This window comes from Berghia stephanieae, unplaced genomic scaffold (assembly GCF_034508935.2).
Source record: "Berghia stephanieae isolate SIO BIC M18660-M18661 unplaced genomic scaffold, UCSD_Bste_1.3 scaffold7, whole genome shotgun sequence".
NCBI lineage: Eukaryota > Metazoa > Mollusca > Gastropoda > Nudibranchia > Aeolidiidae > Berghia > Berghia stephanieae.
Window position 1 is genome coordinate 78,463 of NW_027628621.1, and position 14,643 is coordinate 93,105.

Genomic DNA, 14,643 nt, shown 5'->3' on the forward strand with positions numbered 1-14,643 from the left:
TTGACAAAAAATTTCAGTAGAAAAATATAAATAACTCTGGAACCGTAGGTCGTAGAGAAACAAATAAGGTATCAAATTTTATGTTTTTTCAAGTCCCATCCCCCTGACTGAGTCAAATCGAGATATTTTGAGTTTGAAAATTTTATCAAAGTGCCTACTAGCCTACTAACATCCTCCAACTCCAATAATAGAAAAAAGCATCGTTCCTATGGGTGGAGGTGACAGATTTGAATACGCTAAGACTAAGGAGGATGAAAAGTCCTCCGACTTAATTATTTTACCGTCAGCCGTCAGCTAAACTATCTTCATCTTGATGCCATTGACCATTTTCCCTTTCACGTTTGTTTTGCTTACTTTACCTACTCTAGCTACCTATTATCGAGGCAATCCCACTCCTTTCTCTTGTTTAGTTTTGGCGGGTATTGAGGAAAATTTTATCGATACCAATAATACTCTAGACAGTAGTCAATATATTTAATTATTTACAGCGGTGGTTCACCCATGGAGGACACATAGGTATGCCATACTCTAAATTTATTAAATCTTTTTTTTTATTCCATTTAAACTCCAAATATAGATGTCAAATATTCTTAAAAAGCCATTTTATCTAGTTTAACCCAATGTCAATACTATTTTGGTATCGATAAAAAGCATCACGTGACCACGTCGCCATTTTAGCCTCGGATTTGGCGAGCACTCCGTCCCTCAGGCGAGCCATTGCCACATCAGGGTTGCCAGTTTGGCATTTTAAATGCCAGATTCCAAAAATCTGGCATTTTTGAAAACCGTTTGGCATTAGAAAAATCATTTGGCATTTGGCATTTTCATTTGGCATTTTCTTTTCTTGTATATTATACTTCAAATGACACCTTTTCTTAATTAAGTTTCACAAGAAACACGAAACAGTAAGTTTTCTTAATTGTCAATAATTATTTAAATGTTTACGTATTTACCTTTCTTTTTCATTCTTAAAATCCAACGTGGTGTAGTGGTTTAGCACTCCACTTAGTAGTCAGTAGGTAAAAAATTACCCCAACAGGAAATTTAGTATAATTCAAAAAAAAAAAAAAAGAAAAGGAAACACGCAAGCCACCAGGATATGATAGTAAATTGTCTATCAAAAGTGAGTAGTTTTCTCAGTGGGGGTGGGGAGTCAACAGACTTTGGCATTTTTTTGAGTGTTTTGGCATTTTTTGAGTCTTCCCCTGGCATTTTGTTGAAAAATAATCTGGCAACCCTGTGCCACATTTACACTTTACACGTCCTTTTCAATCTCAAGATGGCGTATGGCAAGTACTATTATGAAATAGGATTCCACAGTCTGACGTCACGTCCGCCTAGCAACGAATCGGCTGGCTCTAAACAAAAAAAATCCGTGCTTGGTCCGGGCAAGGATTAATTGATTAATTGGAAAATCGCTCAAAAAACAATTTTTATCTTAAATATGGTCCAGTGTTTTGTACCAGATTGTCTACACCAGTCAGAGAGTCACTCCTGCAAGTTTTACAGATTTCCAAATGGACAGGAAGACAAAAAATTGAAGAAAAGTGGATCACTTTAGTCAGGTAAGCACGCACGCCTCGTCGAACATTTGATAGAGTTCGTAGTCCAGATCTAGGTCAAGTTCTAGCTTACGTAGACCTATATTTTATGATTTAAAGTGTACAATTGCACGAAATTATAATATAAAAATACATTCAAACTAGATTTTTATTGAAGTTGAAGCAAAAATGATATCTCAATCGTTTTGATGTTAAGGCTGATAAACTGAATGAGAGTTAAGTTCTACTGATAAGTGATATTTTTTTTTTTAAGGAGAACAAGAAGAAAGAGAAGAAAATATTTGTTAAAATCTTACTTTAAAACTCGATACCTTTATGGCAAAATGAAAATAAATAAATAAAATAACGCAACCTATCCCCCCCCCCCCTCCCTCACGCAGATCTCTCTCTCTCTCTTTTCTCACACACACACACACACCACACACACACAAAACACACATACTTTCCTCTTTTTTTTTTTTGGAAAGTTTCTTGATTCTCTGCCATGCCTCCCCCCCCCGACAGCCGAGGTGGCAACTCTGTGTGAACAAAGCAAGATGGTGGCAGGGACCTTCTCCTTTACCTGTGCCCGATTGTTAACACTCCAAAGTTTCCATCAGCCACTGTCCCGTACAGTACTGACTGAAATAAAGAGGAAAACGCCAGTCTTGCACACTCAACCCCAGATAACTTTAACTGTGTAATTTAAGAATTCATATTTTTATATATACCTAGTCAAAATCATCAAAAGAAGTAATGAGGAAGTGCGACATTTTGCTGAATGTGCGATTTCATAAAAGACAGGCGAGAGACCCACCAGTAACCTAGTCTCTTGCACACCTTTGATTTATCATGCATTGAGCTGGTGTCAAACAAGATAGTCTAAAAAAAGTACTTATCAAATTAAATAATATACCAATATGCCAACAGAATTATTGTTTTTTTTTTTTTAATCTTTTCATTTCAGGAGAAAGGACAAAAGATCCAACATCATCATCAAGAGTGTGTTCTTGTCACTTCAGAGATGGTGACAAAGCAAACCTCCCTGAATGGTTTGACAGAAATAAAAATAAATTGTTTCCATCAGAGCCAGAAAGAAAGAAAAGAAAAGTGACACAAGGAATCCCCACCCATCTCAATTGGCACCAACATCAAGAAGTCACCACCACACCACCACCACCACACCACACCACCGCCATCATCATCATCATCATCATCATCATATCATCATCATCATCATATCATCAGCTAAAACTCTTTCATCATCATCACAAAGTCCCACCTTTAAAAAAACCAGATTCCTCATCATCATTATTTTCCTCCTCATCATCATCCTCATTATCTTCTCCCTCATCATCATCTCAACTCTCGTCACCATCATCACAGGATTCCATCTTTAAAAAAAAACAGATTGTAGAACACGTGAGGATATTTTAAATAGAACAACAAATTTAATTCAAGAACAAGAAATTACAGACAAAATAAGGAAATAGCTAGCTTTAAAAAACCCAACTAAGTTAGATTCAACGCACTTACACTGTTTCAAGCCTTACAGAAAAAGTTCTTCGAATGGAGACAGGTGTACATTGTTTTAAAATATTTAATATTATTGTTCAATATGTTGAGTGCTTTAGAGGTAACATTCTTTATTATAGTGGATGGGAAGTTCAGGAAGAGACAGTTGCATTAAAAGACCAAATTTTCATTATTACACTTATGAAACTTAGACAGAACTACGCTAACCTTCATATTTCACAATTGTTTAGCGTTAGTGAAAGTACTATAACAAATATTATACAAACTTTTATTCATGTTTTACATAAGCCATAAGCTTCTCTTTGAAAATGTTATGAAGGTTACATGCCTTCTAGACATAAAATAAACTATCAGCTCCATCATCATTTTTAAGATTTCCAAATTGCAGAATGATCATTGATTGTACAGATGACCAAATTGCTATTCCTAAAGAAATGGATAAACAACGGTTTATTTATTCTTTAGGTCCATGAATTCTGTTAAAGCTCTTGTTGGTCTGAGTCCAAATGGTGTGATAAATTTATTTCTAAACTGTATCCAGGGTCTGTCTCGGATAAGGTCATTGTACAAAATTGTGGATTACTAAAACTTTTAATTTTAACCCCTGGAGATTTAATTTTGCAGATAAAGGTAATAAAGGTAAAACCCCATCCTGATTCAAGATATTTTACCTCAAGGAGTAACTGTAAATACCCCTTCCTTTTTACATAATAAATTTACTGAAAATGAGATTTTATTAACAAAAGAATTGCTTCATGTAGAAATTCATGTTGAGAGGGCTAGTGAAAGACTGAAAAATGTTAACATCCTCTCATATATTCCAACCATGTTAAGAGAAACATCTGATATTATTTTTCAAATTTGTTGCAGCACTTGTCAATCCCAGTTCCTCTTATTAAGGAGACTGCATTTTGTTAGCTTTGCATTTATTTTGTACAACACACATATTTTGTTCATCATCATCAAATCACCATTCAAAATAATGGTTTTGTAGGTCCATACATGATTTTACATGATAAACATGACAAATTATGGCTTGTTGTATCAATGTATGTTCAATGTCATTAACATTGTTAAATAAAACCACACAAATTAGTTTTGGACTGAATCAACCCAAGGCATCATCAAGATAGATCTGCGGAAGTAAAAGAATAAAAGATTTAATTTAGAGCTGCGACCATGCTCAATAAGCAAAAACAAACAAATAAAACGTCTGTTGTGGTCTTGTGGTATGACACTCGCTTTCAGATCAGAAGGTCCTGGGTTTGGGCCTCGCTCGGCGCATAGTTGAGTCTTGGAGAAGGCCCTTTTACTCACAATCTCTCACCGTACTCAGGTGTCAAATGAGTACCTGGCCGTTAACAGCGTTGTCTCTGTCCGAAAAAATTGTAATATCGCCCAACAGGCATCATGTCCCGTCTTACATGTTAAATGTTGCTGTTGGCCAGGGACCCTTGTAAAGACTTTGAGCACATTTAGTGGATATTACGCTGTATAAAAACTCAATTAAAAAAAAAACAAATTAAGTGATTCTTTCATTCATCTTGCTTTGTTGATAAGGGGGAAACCCGAAACGTCCATTTTATCTGTTTTCGTATATTAAATTGAAGTTCACATTCAATTTCACAATGTTATTGATTACTTCGAGTTTCAAGCAGCAAACATTTACATTACACTTACCCAATAGGAAATTTAGTTTACCGTGACTAACACTGGTCTAAATATAATCCTTTATTCATCCCATAGAGGAAATTTATCTCTAGGGTCTATTCCCAGGGAAGACTGGAATAACCGCGGTTGCAGCGCCGCAAATTGAGCTAGGGCGAGGTGACTTGCTCAAGGCCACAACAGCGCAGCGGCGGGTGTGAACGAACTCGGTACCTTTCGGGTACGAAGCAAAAACCGTACCGCTGATCCACGCTGCCCCACATGAAGTATTATGAAAAATGTCTAGCGTGATTGGTGATTGTGATGCTCATATGAGTATTATAATGAAGGTTACAACACGATACTAAATAGTATGTGTAGACTATAGTCAATAGCAACGAAAATTAGCGAAGCAAGACTAAGACCTCAAAGACTCAAAGTCCGTGGTCCATAAGATAAAAACACAATAATTCAATGACTCCCTCTCTCTCTCCCTAACTAAAATCGAACGTAAACAGTTAAATCTTTCCCATTGGATATATAAATCTGCCTAAACTCAAAGTAAACTGATTATTGTCCAACAGTAGTTTTACGGAGATGTGAGATTTTGAGAGTGAGAATGAGAAGACGAAATGACTTCCCTTCACAAAATACTCTTTATTTTTCATGCTGGTTTGAACTTTGCCGAACATCAAGCCATCTGAGTAAGTGAAAGTCAAAACATGACTGACTAATGATGATTTTCACTCGCGAGACACTTTTATGCTCATTGGAGAAGTATTTCATAAGGGCGGTGATGGAAATAGAGTTCGTGTCAGCCATTTTTCTCGACTGTTTAGAGCCAGCCGGTTTGTTGCCATGCGTTGCTGCGCAGGATTACGTCACGACTTAGGAAGCCTATTGAAATGAGTAAGAAGACATTTAATTTTTCTTGTACTGCCGCTGAGGTTAATATGATATATTGTTGTTGCTCTTTGTTTAAGTCATCCAAGGGTTGATGGGTCTTTGAAAAGGAAGTGTCAATTGCCAAGGAGTGAGTCCTTGGTAGGGTAGAGTCGGGGAAATTCGCCACTTCTCACACCCCTCTCTTGAAATGCAAATAACCCATCTTACCTATTATTGGACGAGTCCAAGTGTCACATCATCACTTTGATGCTCTTTTCATCTATGTTTTTAATCTACCAATCAGCATTTAGTACATTAATTATCATGACACAATCGTGTCAAATTAACGTCATAGCGTGTCTGTCGTTTCTGTGCGCCTGATTAATCCGAAATCCAACACCGCCATTCCAAATTCCTACTTTCACTCGTTGTCATTTTAAGCGTTTTTTCAGCTTAGATCCTTACTCTACAACTGTTATTTTGATATTGTATGATTTAAACATTAGTTTTGATGTTCCCATCATTTGCAATAGTTAAAAATATTCGTTTATTTTTTAATTGAGGGTCCCAATGATATCACTGCTTTCGGGGAAATTCGCCACTAGTATCGGGGAAATTCGCCGTTCTAATTGGGGACATTTGTCGCTCTGTTTTGTCGAATATTATTAATTAAATGTTTAAAGGGGGCATTGATGATATTTTGACCGATTATTATTTAATAGATTGGTGATGCAGTGTCTAGGTAGCGTTATAGTGCATAAAATTTACATAATGAGGATAGTAATGATTATTAGTAATTTAACTGGACTTAATGAACTTTTTACTATAATGAAGCAGTTTTTTATATATTTGTAGAATAAATGGTGAGAACTTCAAAGAAAACCCAAAATGGAAGCAAAAGATTAAGAGAAAAATAGGATAAGATGGTTCAGCAAAACACAAGAAAAGATATTTTGTCATCAGTCACCAGGGGCCACTCATATAAACTTCTGAAACCCAGGGTTAAAACCACCCTTCGACAGAACTTTTTTACACAGAGAGTAATTGAACGTTGGAACGCATTGCCAGCAAATGTCGTTGAAGCGCCGAGTGTCAATGCTTTCAAGAATAGATTAGATGCTGTGATGGAAAGTTATGTGCATAGTGTAGAAGTGCCTCCCACCCAAAATAGCTATGATCAAAAGATCAGTAGAGAAAGTGTAGTGTAGGCTAGCCCCTGATCACAAGATCAGGTAGGGAAATGCATTATGCATTAGATCAGTAGTGAACAAGACATTCAGTGACTGGAAAGACTCGGCGACAGGCCAGTGGCCTAATCAAGCGACGTCGATACCTTCTATTCTATTCTATTCTATTCTATGTTTTCGCCTTCTATTATAGTATCATATCGTCATTTATAAAACTTGCCGTTGGTCATTGAGTATTTTTAGTTTTTTGCCATTGTAAATAAATAAAATATAGTAATTACTACAAATTTAATCAAATATAAACATGAGAAAACAAAATAATATCTAAAAAGTACATAAAATTCACGATAAAAAAGTGTTAAAATCGAGCGGCGAATTTCCCCGACAGTGGTGGCGAATTTCCCCGACGAGCATAACAACTTTTAAATGCGAAAATAAAGTATTACGAATTGAAATACTGGAACAAGTTTAATAAAATCTCATCACTGATTGGCTAATTGTCTTGATGACCAGTTTCTATTTTAAGAAAATTGACATCTTGAGACTGAAATAAGCGAAAGAAGAGGAGCGACCGCAGGGTGGCGAAGTTCCCCGACTCTACCCTAGTTGACGGTTCATCAACTGCCAAGGAGTCAAATTGGAACTCTTCAGCTGCATGTGGTGATTTCAGTCGAGCCCCGATTTGCGCGCAAACGAATCTCGAATCACATCACTTTCTACTTTCTTCCATGCCATTCACTCATTCCTTTGTCAATCGTTGTGGAAAGGATCGAGTCAAAACTTGTTGGCATTTGTTTTTAATTTTTATGTCTTTTCACGAATTCCAAGACAAGTTAAAATAATATCAAAATCAAAACAAAAATTGCTGTTGATTTCGGATTCAGCAAAAAAAAAAAAAACCCAGAAGAATGAAGTGGCAAGTCCTAGATTTAAAAAAAACAAAAGTAAGATTTCCTTTTTTTAAAGGAAATATACTGCACATCGTCTTAATAAGGAACAATTAACGTAAAACATTTGTGCAACAAGATAAATCCGTGGCAGTTAATTCTAAATAGTTGACGATTTACCAACTGGCAAGGTCCGTGACAAAAAGAGGAAATATGAGAGAGAGAGAGGAGGGAATGACAGAGAAATTAATAACATCACTATGTGGCAATACATCACTTCGTGACACTAAAGGTACTAGGTGGCAGTTAAAAGTACACATGCGTAGTTGATGAACTGACACGGTCCTTGGCAATTGACGCTACCCTTTGAAAAATGTCACTTGCTTTCACTGTGGTGGACTGAACGGTGGGAATTAGGGGAGGGCATCCGGGTCACCAAAAGGTCAACGACGCTTTAGGTTTTGAGAAGTCAGGTCATCGACGACTGAGAACTTCCCGACCTCCACTTAGTTCTCGATGCTTTTCTCGTCTCGAGAATCTTGGTCGTCGATGCTTCCCGAGTCCCGAGTCTCGAGACTATACTGCGCGGCGACGCACGCCTTACTAAACAATGTGTACTATCTGCATTGTTCACCCCTCTCTCGTCGGCGATGATTCCAGCGAAGCTCGAGACTTTTTTGCGTTCGATGCTTTTTGAGTCTCGAGACTCAAAAAAGTCTCGAGCATCGCTCTAGTCATCGGTGCTTTCATTCAATACCTAGTCATTGGTATGGGTATTGACGTTATATCATATTTTAAACAGCTAAACAAAACACAAACGTCGTAAATAGATCAAAATGGTTATAGGTATCAATGTTTTATTATTATACAAAGTGAATTTATTTAATGTATTTTAAGTTTTAATACAAAAAAGCCATCCAAAGCTCAGTTGAAGTGCTACTTCTCGGGAATTCCCGACTTTTCCTTGGTCATCGAGTTCGGGAAGTTTTGAGTGTTGGTGGCCGATGACTTGAGGTATCATCGAGACTTCCGCTCGACACTAGTGGGAATGTGTGACATTCATTTTCATTTGGTTACGACGAGTGGGGTTTGGATTTGGAGATGTTTGGATTGGCGTGATGTTGGATAGTGTCATATTTCAACGTATTAGATTTAGATAGTCTTGATATTTTAAGTAGAAAATAGTTCGTTTTGCATAGAACACTGATATGATTCATGATACTAAAACGGTTCATTCCTTTTCCAGATTCCAAATTATGATGGATAGTGATAGTGATAAGGTACTGGTCACTGACACTGGTGCTAGGCACTTGCAAGAAGTAGCTCTCGCGAGTTGAAAACAGGCGAGGATTTCTGTTTCCGTTTTTGAGGGGAAAAAATTTAGGAGTGATTTTAAAATGTTCATTCTTCTTTCTCAGTGGAATGAAATGGCATGTATTATATATCATTGGAAAGGGCATAAAATTCTACATACAATGATGCTAATATTATTATTTTCCTATATCATGATTTTGAGTAATCTTTGCTTAAAGACAGTATATGTGTTTAAACGCTTACAACTTTTAAACCAGAGATGGTCCTTCTTAATAAAAAAAAAAGTCCTTTTGAGATACATATTAAAGTAGCTTCTCTAAAAATTTCAGAGCAAAATATGTTTGCACTCAAAAGTTAGAGCTCCCCAAAAAACAGTAATTGGCCTCGATTGTTTACAGAAGCTGCCATTTTCTTATGGTGGCGTTTTTATACACCTCCGTTGGAGGTGTACAAAAACGCACAGTTTTTATACACCTCCATTGGAGGTGTACAAAAACACACCGTTTTTATGCACCTCCGTTGGCGGTGATGGTAAAGTTGTTGCTGCATATGTCCATGAGGTTTAAATAGTTTTAGATTGTAGTTTAGCACGCTGCTTAGTGATTACCGATGTACAACTTTCGCCATGTCCAAATGCAAAAACACAATATCGCTAATGAAATTGGGTGGAATACGCATGGGTGACGGAGGTGTATAAAACTGATCCGTTAAGATACACCGTCAACGGAAGTGCATAAAAACACTACGTTTTCTTATACTGATTACTCCTGTCGTCTGCTGCGTTTGAGAGATAACTTCGTCAATCCACATCAAAACTTTACATCTTTATATCTTACAATATATTCCATTTATGGAAGATATTTTTGTTTTAAATTAATTGGCGTTTTCATGTCCATGCATTCATTTTATAATTTACAATTCTCTTCCTTTTTTTTCCGATTGATTTTTCACTGTCGATTTTGACGTTTTTCATCCTTTGACGGACGTCTGTCCAATTTAGGGGAATGGGGGAGCGGAAGTTTTTAAAATCACCTATTTTCGATCATTTTAAACACTAATACACCACCTCAAACATTTATCAGTCCATATCTCTGCTTTTATGAGGTCTATTTTCATTTTAAAAAGTTCAAAGTGAGCAACTAAATGACGCCGATTCAGTGGTGTATTTGGCCTATCTACATGTGAATAAATATTTAATTGTCGACTTTTCCAAAATTCCAGTAGGTCATTCATTTGCATGTCGTGATCTATTTTTCCTTGATTTCAGCTGTTTCAGCTCTAAACTATACCTTTCTCTCTCAATAAATAATTATTTTTCTGTTTGCAATGTATTACAGAGATGTTGAATTACCACATGTAAAAATTTCAAAGTTGTATCTGAAGCCGTTTCTGAATTATACTTGATTATCCATTGGGTTACTGTGTTTTGGTCACACATTTTCCTATTAACCTATTAAGCTTCTATAGAGATTTTTCACCACATAAAAGGTCATAACTTTTTAACTAGTTGAGATAGAGCGATACTTTTTTCACTTTAGTAAATGTTTCACTCTCCTTTATTTTTCTACGCTAAATTAATACCGATATCACTATTTTGAACAATTCTTGCAAGTGCCTACTGGTGCCAGTGCTAATATGTTTTAGTTTTATGAAGTGACTGGTTACCACAGAAACTTATAGCACAATGCTTGGTATCGCAATAACATTTTCAGCCAGTGAGAGCTGCTTTGATCAGTTCGGTTTGTTTTTTTTTTGTCATCGCAAATATAGGGTTACGATAGACATAAAAATAACAAGTAAAAAAAGAAAACTGAATCACATCCAGAATTTTATTCATGCCTAGATAAATCTTAAACAAATATTAATGTACAACAGACAATAAGACAATAAGGAAAGACAATAGGAATTAAGACAATAGGAAAATTATTTTCGGAAAGCTTCTACATCCCCAGTATTCATTAAAGAATTAAAGGCTGTCATTATTCCCATTGAAAATTCGTTATCCCCAGACACCTTTTTGCAGGACGTTGCAAGGGATAAATGTCCCATCCCCCCCCCCCCCTTTTTTTTTTTTTTTGAGCGAGTCTATTCTTTTCTCCCTTTTGTTTGGCTTTTGTTCCGTTTCTGAGCATGAATTTCTTAAAATTGTTTTTATTTTTTTAAAAAATTGTTTGTTTTTTCTCCTCTGTCTGACCATTTGATCGCTCTCTGAATATTTCTGTTTGTTTGCTTTTTAATTAATTATTCTTTTTAGACGCTTTTTCAGATCGGAGTGGGGACGAATATGACAATTTGCTAGAAACTAGAAAGGAACCAAGAGAGAGTTTTTTAAAAAAAAAGGTGGGGTGAGGATGGATGGGACATTTATCCCTTTCAACGTTCTGTAAAAAGAAGACGGAATTTTTTAAAAAGTGGCGGAACCAGGATTTGAACCCACAACGCCGATTCTGGTAAAACTTCCAGGGCAGACGACTAAACCATTCGGCCATGACACCCAATTCGAAGTCGACGCATATTGTGTATATGTATAACAACTGATTTATTGTTGGTTAATTTTGTTTTTATAGATATTTTATTAACTTTCCTTATTTCTATGTGCATTTGGAAACATTCCATATTCTGGAATGTGGATAATTGTTTAAAAGAGCGGAGTTTCAAATATGTGTCTGGGGATAATGAATTTTCGTCATCCCCAGACAGGTGTCAGGGGAGGGATAACGAATTTGCATTATACCCAGGTGTCTGGGGATAATCACAGCGATTTTTAAAAAGTATGAAAAATCTCTTGGGAGAGTAGAGGGCTAGGATTTAGTGAGTTAAGACTAAGATCTGGTGTTAGTAAGATTGAATCTCGCCTTTTATGGGTTAAATCTTATTGTTTGATTTTTAAAAATTACACACAGAGCGAGTTTAAGTTTTAATTTTTTTAAAAATGAATTATTTACTATTGTTATGACATTTACTGCTTTTTTATTTTTTCTTAAAGGTGGCGTCAATTGGCACAGTGGTCAATCTATATATGGTCTGTTAATTCTCACAGTCCTCAACTGCGACAAAGTGATGTGTATTCAACATGGATGACAGACTGCATTTGGAAGCAATTTTTATTGTAACCTGAGTGAAGTTTTTAGATCCCACAGATTTGGTAAATGAAATGATTCTTATGTTACCGCAGTTATGAGAGATAAAAGTATTATTCTCTTTCAGACTTAAGTCAGGCCTGTAAATCTTCCGACTTTTGTCGGATTTCCGACAGTACGATTTTGCTCTATAAGTGCTAATATTTTAAAATACAATTAATAGTAAAAATATAATTCGTAACGTCAAAGAACAGAACCAATAAAAAAAGAAAATAAATGACTTTTATTTCGTTCCTCGAAAAAATCTGATTTTATTCCCTTTCAAATGCTGACTTAAAAAAAAAAATTGTTCTTTGTCGCATCAAACACAAAACAAAACTAGGCTGTCTATCAGTTAGCTATAATATTATCATGTCACCTAGACGTGGATGTATTCACTGCCTGGCTACTGTGCCACAACCAGCGAGAGACGGTTGCGAAGTTCGCGCGAGTCGTCAAACACAGAACTAGTCAGTAAATAATGCACGCACAGAAGTGTATCGGAGCTTCTCGGACTGGAAGCAGGCCTGTAAATCTTCCAACAAATGTCGGAATTCCGACAGTACGATTTGGCTCTATAAATTCTGACATTTAAAATATATATATATATATATTCGCAACATCAAAAGACAGAACCAACTAAAAATAAAAGAAAAATGTTTTATTTTGTGTCTCGACGAGAGTATTAAAAACATTTAGACCTGTAAATTCTCAGTCAATTAACTGAAATCAGTCAATTCGTCAAATTCAAATATTTTTTTAAAGGAAAGAAAGAAAGAATTCATGAATCGTAGTCGAATGACGTGAAGTAGTTAGGAATGTTCCACAGTGCTACGCATTGCTCAAGGGCGTTTATATTTACAATGGATATATTGCCAAGGCTTCTTAGAATTGCCGTGTCTGAACACACCCCAGTGTATTTTCACACAGCCTTTATGAAATTATCTTTTCACTTTCCAACCCTGTCATGTTCCCAATGGTAGCCAATTTTAACTGAGCCGCCGAGCGATAGATTTCACTGTTTCGTCTAAGCCAAAGTTGACCACATTTACTTCTTAGAGCCTAAAAGTATGAGAAAGTTTAATGCGAAAGCCGGAAGTGCGTTATGAAGACACCTTCAAATCGAAAGTTTTATGATTGCTACAAGCTCATCTCGATTGCCTCACGTTGTAACACAAACTGGTTGACCGTTTCTTCACTGATTTGGGTACTTAATTATGAGAGACAATTGTAAGTAGCCTAATTAATTCCCACGTACATTAGTTTTCCGCCATTGTTTTGCTCAAATGAGCTTGCTGTTTACTATTCATCTCGATTCTTTGGATTTTTCTGATACGATACAAAGAGTTTCAGTCAATTTTTATAGAGCTCATTTACAGGTCTATACTTATCTCGTCAAAGACAAAACAAACCTGACAGCATTCCATCTTGTCAATAATTATCACCACCTCCACACTACCCCGACGTGTACTTGTTCACTGTCTACTGTCTGCCCACAGACTTGTGTGTCTACCTGCATGTAACTAGCTAGTGTCTGTCGCTCGCGTTCGCGAATCGTTGATCACAATTCGTAGTCAGTAATCAACTAACGCACATAGTGTGTTGGGGACCAGGCCGTTTCTTTCTATTTTGCTACTGACACACACACCTCGTTCCATTCTTTTTTTCAGTTCAGTTCATTATCTCTATCCGGTTGAAAGTGAACCAGAAAAATATGAATGCGAAATAGATATTTTTCTTCGAATGAATACTTATATCGGAAGTTTTCACTCGTTTGGCATACGACGATCTTCTTTTCCTCTATTCTCGCACGACCGTAGTTTTTCAGTTATTTATTAAATTATTCTTCCTATTCATTATGCCTGAAGTATTTTTAGATCGCAGATCGGACTTACTTACCTTAGAAAAATGTGTTAAGAATAAATTTAAATGGTCGTGGCTTGAAGAACAAGACACCAACGGCGATTTCTTCTCTTGCTATGTGAGGAAAATTGAGGCACCAGGAATGGCATTTGTGTCATATCTGGGTTGTGTTGTTAATCCACTTTTTTGGTTTAGTTGGTCTATTTTCGTATCCTCGAAAAGTTCAGACAATTTTTTCACCACCCATTGACAGGCCTGCGGAAGGTTTCTCTCTATTTTGCTACTGACACACATGCTATTTCTCCGTGTCTTATTTCTTTTTCCCTGTGATTTATTGGTTCAGTCTGGATGTGAAATGGAAAAATAATAATGTGAAATAATTATTTTTCTTCGAAATATATATTCTTCTTCAAATGTTCTCACACGACCGCACCACCTCCTCCTCTTCTTCTATAATAATTAATCCAAATAAACGAAAGAATCAGCGTAAACAGAGCAATTATATATATATAGAGAGAGAGAGAGTGAAACATTTTTTACGGGTATGTGGGGCGTGAGATTAAGCGGAGTGGACTCTTTTACATTTTGGCTCAAACATGTTAAATCATAGAGGAGTATTATTTGCAATTGTTTCAGTGAAATATGGATAAAAGTTATGGCAAAT

General features: G+C 36.2%; 1 long non-coding RNA gene across 6 annotated transcripts in view; it reads left to right on the plus strand.

Annotated features, from left to right (window-relative positions):
* Window positions 1–7,984: 7,984 nt before the first annotated feature.
* LOC144962217 (uncharacterized) overlaps window positions 7,985–14,643 on the plus strand; it is a 32,227-nt gene continuing 25,568 nt past the window's right edge. The window contains exons 1-2 of one of the 6 annotated variants that reach the window (XR_013643402.1): window positions 7,985–8,089; window positions 11,984–12,142. This is a non-coding gene — a long non-coding RNA (uncharacterized LOC144962217). The other 5 variants (XR_013643405.1, XR_013643406.1, XR_013643403.1 and 2 more) reach the window with 5 other exon arrangements.